Source organism: Capricornis sumatraensis, chromosome 1 (assembly GCF_032405125.1).
Source record: "Capricornis sumatraensis isolate serow.1 chromosome 1, serow.2, whole genome shotgun sequence".
NCBI lineage: Eukaryota > Metazoa > Chordata > Mammalia > Artiodactyla > Bovidae > Capricornis > Capricornis sumatraensis.
In genome coordinates this window covers 153655252-153663271 of record NC_091069.1, presented here as the reverse complement: position 1 = coordinate 153663271, position 8020 = coordinate 153655252, and positions in this window count along the sequence as shown.

The window sequence follows — 8020 nt, the reverse complement described above, 5'->3', positions numbered from 1 at the left end:
AACATTTTACACTAAATATGTTTCCAGGAAAACTTCATTTATATTTTTCCATTTTGTCCTTACAATCATTCTTTAGAGAATATAAATTTGACAAAAATACATTGTTCAACCACAAAACATCAGGTATTATAGAAACTAGTTTTAAAACACATTTCTTGCATTAAGTTGCTTCTAGGGGGGATAATGCCATGTAATCAGAAAATCACCACAGAATATAAAGAGAATTAAAGCAGAAGTTAGTAAGAGTGTTCTGGGAGTCCCTAAGTATACTGTGAGGATCTTACCCAGTGAAGGAAGTTATTACCTCCAGATTCTTCAATGATAAGGACAAGACAGCCAGTCAAAGAGAATGAGACAAATGCCGGGGAAAGATGGAGAAACAGAGCTCAGTGAAAATACTGTGGCCATCTTAAAAATATTAATAATTAATAGATGGGCTCAAGCACATAATTAACCCCCAAACTGCAAGTTATATTTCCTCTACTTTGGCTCATCTGCTTTTCATTACCTTACACTTCATCCCTTATACAAATGGATTTTGTGATTGCACAAAAACACTGAAAACTAAAATTACCTGATGATTATATCCTATGGAGTTCATTAAAATCTGTACTGAAAATGAATACTTATAGCCCTTATAGAATTTTGGTATCAGCATTATCAGTGTTTAAGCACTGTATGTTGCTTGTCTTATTTAATTTTATAAAAATGCACTATTATCTTCATTTATAGTGATAAAATTGAAGCAGTGTTAAAAATAAATATATTGCCTAAAAGTGCACAGCTAATAAAGCAATAAGACTAGTATTTAAATTCAGGCAGTTTAACACCAGCATCTGTGCACTTTGATACTAAATGATACTGATTACCAGAGTCAACATTACTACAACTAGCTTTGTCGAGTGAATAGACAAGGAGTTGATATTTTTTTAAAAAGTATGTCATTTATGTTTTTTCCATGGGTTCACATTCTTTTCACACTTTTTTCATGTTGTTAATAATTCAAGTTTGTTTTAAACAAGTTGCTAGAGCAGTAAATCCTGAAATAAAAGACCACATATATAAAAGGCACACTGTATACTTGTGAAAATAGAATTCAAATGAGAAACATTGAGACTTTTTAATAAGAGAAGAAGGTACATAAACATACAAAGAAATTCAAATTACTAATAAGAAAAGAAAATTGGATTTCTATTAGAGTTCTCAAAGAAAAAAATAATTTTTGGCCACACCGCATGGCTTGCAGGATCTTAGTTCCTTGACCAGGGATTGAATCCAGTCCACAGCAGTGAAAACATCAAGTCCTAACTATTGGACTGCCAGAGAACTCCATCAAAGAAACTATTTTTAAGGGAAGAAAATATGAGTAAAAAATTTATATCCAGCCAAACTGTCCTTCAAGTATAAAGATCAGGAAAAGTGAAAGTGTCAGTCTCTCAGTCATGTCTGACTCTTTGCAACCCCATGAACAGTAGCTTGCTAGACTGCTCTGTCCACAGAATTCTCCAGGCAAGAATACTGGAGTGGGTAGCCATTTCTTTCTCCAGGGTAAACCAGGGATTGAACCCAAGCCTCCTGCACTGCAGGCAGATCCTTTACCATCTGAGTCAACAGGGAGATTTTAGACAGTTATTAATACGCAAGAGCCTAAGAATGTTGATACTAGGAGTTTTTCCTGAGAAATATAATAGAAAATAAGCTGTAGACAACCACAAAGTAACTTCAGAAGAGTCAACCTAAGATTTTCTGTTTAGCATTAAATATATTTAACTAAGTTACCAATATTAGAAGATGTAGAAATTGTGACAAAGTAATATTAAGAAACACATGATCTGATCATGCAGAAATAACATAATAAAAAAACTGAGAAGAGATAAAATCAATAAAAGACAAAGCATGCTGATTGACATAGGTATTATCAAGCTTGTTGACTGATCATTTGAAGCTAACAAAGAGAGTAAGCTTAAGTTCATTTAATATCATGTATATTAAGTAAAAAACAACACTGTTATTAAAAAATATGGTTTCCCAGGTGGCACAGTGATAAAGAATTTGTCTGCCAAGTAGGAGATGCAGGAGATGCAAGTTCAATCCCTGTTTGAGAAGATCCTCTGAAGTAGGAAACAGCAACCCATTCAAGCATTCTTACCTGGAAAATTTCATGGACAGAGGAGCCTAGGGGGCTATAGTCCATGGGGTTACAAAGAGTAAGACACAACTGAGCAACTAAGTACATACACTTTGTAAAATATACAAAATACAAAATCACAACAGAAATATAGCAATTAAACCAGAGGAACATTTTAAAGAGATTATTTTTATGTAAAATATGTTAATAGATCTGAATATTGATATATAGACAACTTTATAGCAAAACCATAAAGATGGCTCAGTTCAGTTAATTTCAGTCACTTAGTCATGTCCAACTCTTTGCGACCCCATGAATCAGAGCACGCCAGGCCTCCCTGTCCATCACCAACTCCCGGAGTTCACTCAGGGTCGCATCCATCGAGTCAGTGATGCCATCCAGCCATCTCATCCTCGGCCATCCCCTTCTCCTCCTGTCCCCAATACCTCCCAGCATCAAAGTCTTCTCCAATGAGTCAACTCTTCGCATGAGGTGGCCAAAGTATTGGAGTTTCAGCTTTAGCATCATTCCTTCCAAAGAAATCCCTGGGTTGATCTCCTTTAGAATGGACTGATTGCCCCTAATTTAATTTATACATTTAAAATTATTTTCATAAAATTATCTGCATGCTTATTTTCTAGAGATAAACAAATCATTATAAAGTTCATATGGAAACATAACCAAGGTACAAATGGTAAGTAAGAAAGTATCAGAAAAACAAGAGAGTAATTTGAGGAACCTTGTTGTGTTGGCCATTAAAATATTTTTCAAGGAATCCTTATGCATTTCATAGTATATAGGTGTTATGTATGTGATATATGATAAAGTGATATTATATTCAAAGTGAATTGAATAGTTTCTCCACAAAATTCATGTCTATGTGGAAACACAGTTCAGTTCAGTTCAGTTGCTCAGTCATGTCCGACTCTTTGTGACTCCATGGATTGCATTACACCAGGATTCTCTGTCCATCACCAACTCCTAGAGCTTACTTAAACTCATGACCATTGAGTTGGTAATGCCATCCTCCCAACTCATTCTCTGTTGTCCCCTTCTCCACCCTCCTTCAATCTTTTCCAGCATCAGGGTCTTTTCAAAGGAGTCAGTTTTCACATCAGGTGGCCAACATATTAGAGTTTCAGCTTTAACATCAGTCCTTCCAATGAATATTCAGGACTGATTTCCTTGAGGATTGACTAGTTGGAACTCCTTGCAGTCCAAGGGACTCACAAGGGTCTTCTCCAACATCACAGTTCAAAAGCATCAATTCTTCAGCACTCAGCCTTCTTTTTACTCCAACTCTCACAACCATACATGACTACTGGAAAAACCATAGCTTTGACTAGATGGACCTTTGTTGTGAAGTAATGTCTCTACTTTTTAATATGCTGTCTAGGTTGGTAATAGCTTTTCTTCCAAGGAGCAAGCATCTTTTAATTTCATGGCTACAGTCACCATCTACAGTGATTTTGAACCCCAAAAAATAAAGTCTGTCATTGTGTCCATTGTTTCCTCATCTATTTGCCGTGAAGTGATGGGACCAGAGGTCAGGATCTTAGTTTTCTGAATGTTGAGTTATAAGCCAACTTTTTCAACTATCCTGTTCTACTTTTATCAAAAGGCTCTTTAGTTCTTTTTCACTATCTGCCATCAGCTGAGTTCAGTTTAGTCTCTCAGTCGTGTCCAACTCTTTGCAACCCCATGAATCACAGCACGCCAGGCCTCCCTGTCCATCACCAACTCCCGGAGTTCACTCAGACTCACATCCATTGAGTCAGTGATGCCATCCAGCCATCTCATCCTCTGTCATCCCCTTCTCGTCCTGCCCCCAATCCCTCCCAGCATCAGAGTCTTTTCCAATGAGTCAACTCTTCGCGTGAGGTGGCCAAAGTACTGCAGTTTCAGCTTCAGCATCATTCCTTCCAAAGAAATCCCAGGGCTGATCTCCTTCAGAATGGACTGGTTGGATCTCCTTGCAGTCCAAGGGACTCTCAAGAGTCTTCTCCAACACCACAGTTCAAAAGCATCAATTCTTTGATGCTCAGCCTTCTTCACAGTCCAACTCTCACATCCATACATGACCACAGGAAAAACCAGAGCCTTGACTAGACGGACCTTAGTCGGCAAAGTAATATCTCTGCTTTTGAATATACTGTCTAGGTGGGTCATAACTTTTCTTCCAAGGAGTAAGTGTCTTTTAATTTCATGGCTGTAGTCACCATCTGCAGTGATTTTGGAGCCCAAAAAAATAAAGTGTAACACTGCTTCCACTGTTGCCCCATCTATTTCCCATGAAGTGATGGGACCGGATGCCATGATCTTCATTTTCTGAATGTTGAGCTTTAAGCCAAATTTTTCACTCTCCACTTTCACTTTCATCAAGAGGCTTTTTAGTTCCTCTTCACGTTCTGCCATAATGGGGGTGTCATCTGCATATCTGAGGTTATTGATATTTCTCCCAGCAATCTTGATTCCAGCTTGTGCTTCTTTGAGCCCAGCGTTTCTCATGATATACTCTGCATATAAGTTAAATAAGCAGGGTGACAATATACAGCCTTGATACACTCCTTTTCCTATTTGGAACCAGTCTGTTGTTTCATGTCCAGTTCTAACTGTTGCTTCCTGACCTGCATACAGATTTCTCAAGAGGCAGATCTATACAGCCTTGACGTACTCCTTTCCTCAATTTGGAACCAGTCTGTTGTTTCATGTCCAGTTATAACTGATGCTTCCTGACCTCTATACAGATATCAGGAGGCAGGTAAGTTGGTCTGGTATTCCCATCTCTTAAAGAATTTTTAATAGTTTGTTGTGATCCACACAGACAAAGGCTTTGGCACAGTCAGTAAAGCAGAAGTAGATGTTTTTCTGGAATTCTCATGCTTTTTTGATGATCCAACAGATGTTGGCAATTTGATCTCTGGTTCCTCTGCCTTTTCTAAATCCAGCTTGAACATCTGGAAGTTCACAGTTCATGTACTGTTAAAGCCTGGCTTGGAGAATTTTGAGCATTACTTTAGTAGCGTGTGAGATGAGTGCAATTGTGCAATAACTTTAACATTCTTTGGCATTGCCTGACCTTTGGGATTGGGATGAACACTGACCTTTTCCAGTCCTGTGGCTACTGCTGAGTTTTCCAAATTTGCTAGCATATTGAGTGCACTTCACAAAATCATCTTTTAGGATTTGAAATAGCTCAACTGGAATTCCATCACCTCCACTAGCTTCGTTCCTAGTGATGATTCTTGAGGCCCACTTGACTTCACATTCCAGGATGTCTGGCTCTAAGTGAGTGATCACACCATCTCAGTTATCTGGGTCATGAAGATCTTTTTTGTATAGTTTTTCTATGAATACTTACCACCTCTTTTTAACATCTTCTGCTTCTATTAGGTCCATACCATTTCTGTCCTCTATTGTGCCCGTCTTTGCATGAAATGTTCCCTTGGTATCTCTAATTTTCTTAAAGAGATCTCTAGTCCTTCCCATTCTATCAGTTCAGTTCAGTCACTCAGTCACGTCTGACTCTGCGACCCCATGAATTGCAGAACGCCAGGCCTCCCGGTCCATCACCATCTCCTGAAGTTCAATAAAACTCACATCCATCGAGTCAGTGATGCCATCCAGCCATCTCACCCTCGGTCGTCCCCTTCTCCTCCTGCCCCCAATCCTTCCCAACATCAGAGTCTTTTCCAGTGAGTCAACTCTTTGCATGAGGTGGCCAAAGTACTAGAGTTTCAGTTTTAGTATCATTCCCATTCTATAGTTTTCCTCTATTTCTTTGCATTAATCACTGAGGAAGGCTTTCTTATCTCTCCTTGCTATTCTTTGGAAACACAGAATGGAATCTTATTTGGAAATAGGGTCTTTGCAAATAAGATTTGCAGATGAAGATTTCATCTTCAGATGAAATCCACTGTCTTGGATTGGGGATGGTATCTAAATCCAATGACTAATGTCCTTATAGGAAAAGGAAAGAACACAGAACTATACAGAGAAGAACTTGTGGAAGCAGAGGCAGAGATTAGAGTTATGCTGTCACAAATCAAGAAATGTCAGATGCCACCATCAGCTGGAAGAGGAAAGAAACGATTCTCTCTTCAAGAATTCAGAAGATCAAGGTCTTACTGACACTGTAATTTTGGACTTCTGGCCTCCAATCTACTGTTTTGTTATAGCCACCTAATACAGACTAATACAAGCAATGTGATTGAAACTGAGAATAATGGGGGAGAATCTGGTTAAGATGAGGCTTGAACAAAGGTCCATCTGGTCAAGGCTATGGTTCTTCCAGTGGTCATGTATGGATGTGAAGACCAAAGAATTTATGCTTTTGAACTGTGATGTTGAAGAAGACTCTTGAGAGTCCCTTGGACTGCAAGGAGCTCCAACCAGTCCATGCTAAAGAGATCAGCCCTGAATATTCATTGGAAGGACTGATGCTGAAGCTGAAACTCCAATACTTTGGCCACCTGATGCAAAGAGCTGACTCATTTGAAAAGACCCTGATGCTGGGAAAGATTGAGGGCAGAAGGAAAAGGGGATGACAGAGGATGAGATGGTTGGATTGCATCACCGACTCAATGGACATGGGTTTGGGTGGACTCAGGGGGTTGGTGATGCACAGGAATGCCTGGCGAGCTAAGGTTCATGGGGTCACAGAGTCGGACACGACTGAGTGTCTGAACTGAGGACCAGGTGAAAGGCTCTCTACAGAAGATTTGCTGTTATACCAAGAACAATGGAAAAAACTTTGGAAAGATTTTAAGAATGATACCATGATTAGATCTACATTTTTGAGAGAGACATTCTAACTGCAGAATAGAGATGGGCCAAAATGTAGAACTGTTAGGAGGTATTGCTAAAGTTCAGGAAAGAAAACCTAGCAGCTTAAATTAGGATGGTGGTGGAAAATATGGAGAGAAATGACCAGCAGCAGAAGATATTTAGGAGGTAAAATATACAGAACTTAGTAATGAACTGGAGTTTTTATATAATAATGAGTGAAAGAGCCAAATGTAAAATTATAGATTCAGTTTGATGTAACTAAAACTGAAACATAGGGTGGAAACAAAAATTATAGATACTATTCTCATTTTTCTACTTTCCAAGATAATAAAAATATGTTAATATTATACTTTTATTTAAATAAAAAATATTTTAGTATAACTGCCACATAATTTCCACAAGGATCACTCCTCAAGGGTAATTGAAACGTAACTGTAGATTTTGCTAAGATTTTGTGTAAAAATTAGTACAATCTAGAGAGGCCTGGCAGTAAAAATTACCTCTGGCATTAAATATGCCACAGAGAGTTTAGGATAAAAAGGGTGTTCCAGCACAAGAAGATCCACACAGAGCTGAAATCATCATTAACAAGGCTCCCCTGGTTCATTTTCCTGAGAGAGGTTTTTTAATACACAAGCAGGCAATTATACCTCTTTTACCTGAGACAAATTTTCCAAACCCTGTGAGGTTTTGATACATTTTATCATCTATAAAATGAGAGGGGTTCTAACAGTACTTTTGACCATTGAATAAGAAGGGAGTTAAGGCAACCCACTCCCCACACACAGTTAAACATCCATATACTGCCATCTCTGCCTTGAAAACAAAGGAATTAATAAATGACTTACCCAAAGGCAGGAAGCTGAAACAGTTTGGATAGAATCAGAACTTAAACTCTAGCTCTTTTGATTCCACATACTGTGATTTCTAATTGAATGCAAACTTTCCCTACCCTATTTAAAGATTTGCAAAATTAAAATTTATTGAAAAAAAAATCCAGGAATAAGTAGATCTGTGCTATTCAAACTCATGTTGGTCAAGGGTTAACTGTGCTTTCTCAGTAGAAATACTGTGAGGACACAATAAGATAAAGCAGATAGAGTC